The sequence below is a fragment of the Vanacampus margaritifer genome, chromosome 2 (genome assembly GCF_051991255.1).
Source record: "Vanacampus margaritifer isolate UIUO_Vmar chromosome 2, RoL_Vmar_1.0, whole genome shotgun sequence".
Classification (NCBI taxonomy): domain Eukaryota; kingdom Metazoa; phylum Chordata; class Actinopteri; order Syngnathiformes; family Syngnathidae; genus Vanacampus; species Vanacampus margaritifer.
In genome coordinates, this window is record NC_135433.1 from 23,833,834 (window position 1) to 23,835,766 (window position 1,933).

The window sequence follows — 1,933 nt, forward strand, 5'->3', positions numbered from 1 at the left end:
ATAATGGCGAGGGGGGGGGGGGGGGGGTCACCTGCTCGTGTGTGTCACTTTATCCAAAAACAGGTGGGAGGGTGTGTGCAAGGAAAAAGTCATGCCAAGAAATAATGAGTGGAATGGCCTACTATAATATATTCTCTTTAACCCAATACTAAAAATGAAAGAGATCAAACGGGCATCTCCAATTTTTGTAAACTTATTGAGACGCTTAAAAAAAAAATCATTTCTGGTTCCAGGTTCAAGATAATCATTTTTATATAGGATATTGTAAGGCTACATTCACATTGCAGGGAGTGATGTTCAATTCAGATTTTTTTTTTTGTTAAATCTGAACTTTTACCTCATGACCTGTCAGTCATTTTCAAGCATATAGCGAGCTGTTTTACAGCATTTTGATGATATTTCAAGACACATAGAATATTGTGCTCTGTGACTACATAAGTCTACTAACAGGTGCGCTTCTTTCACCAGAAACAAAAGTTCCATTCTTGCGTAATCAGCAGTAGAACATGAGTTGGTTTCACCAAAAACATCAGTTACTGACAACACTTTGTGAAAAGAAACATGGTGTGCATAACAGTGACTTGGAGGATGTTGCTTTGTAATACTTCAATTTAAAAAAAAAAAAAACCAAGGCTGAGAAAGTGCTTTTGATGGCAAAATAATCATTTATTTTGAGAGATACAACAATGAAAAGCGCGAAAAGTGTGAGGTGCTGACTCACCGCATGAATGTCACAGGCTTTTTTACACGGCATTCATCATCCACTCCATGAACTGTGTCGTCTTTTCATACGATCGTAACATACAATTTCTACTGTAAAACTCTTGCATTATACAGCCCAAAAAAAAAAAAGTGTGGATGTAAATGACGAGTTTGTAATGACGTGACCACACGTGTGGGCTTGTGATTGGTTATCAATAGAAATGCCGCTAATGTGCAACGGATCATTGATCCGTGGTCAGTTCGGGTTAGACCCGATCCGCGGATTGGTTGACTAAAACAAAACAAAGTGTACATTCACAGTTCATTCTGACATGTCAAGGAAGCTGAAACATACTCAATGTAACACGTTAAGCCTAACTTCAAAACAAAGTTGACCAATACAGTAATACATTGACGGCAAAGCAAATAGCCCTAGGACACTTTTACTTTGAAGTCTGCCCACATTGTGGCGCGATGGCTAGCTTGACTTCCCGTTTCTTTATCTTAGTTGATCGACATTTTAGTTGCGATCAACATTAACACAACGCTATGCCAAACTCATGTTCAATCGCTAATTTAGGACGCTAAGAAACTTCTAATTAATTACGTTGTCACTGTATTGATGTATGAAGTCTCCGACGTAAGTGGCTAGCGGCTACCTGTTAGCATGACCAACGAGTGTCTGGTAAATTTGACAGTTTACTATTTTTCAATATTCTGGACTAAGGCTACTTTGTAATTTACTCTCCGTGTTTAAAGGAAGAGTAGTGCCTTCAATTGCACGTTGAGGTCTTTTCATTATTAAAAATAATAATAATAATAAATAAATAGAACATTGTCTTCATTTATTTTCTAAAACACTTTTGCCCATTAAAAAAAAGAAAAACATTCAACTCAAAACGTCAAACTTAACTGTTTAGATTATAGGAACACAACTTTAAGCCATTAATATCTTGTTATTTTACACATGAACCATGTAAAAATAAGAATGTTTCTGCTTCATATTGCACTTAAAAGTTGTGTTCCTAAATCCTAAAAGGCTATATTAGACATTTTGAATTGATTTGTTTTTGTTTTGTTTTTTTATTTAAAGGGAAAAGGAGTTTTACAAAATAAATGAAGTCATTAAACCCTACACAGCTATATTAGACATTTTAAATTGATTTTTTTTTTTTTATGGAAAAAGTGCTTTACAAAATGAATAAACACAAAGTACGATTTATCTTTTCTT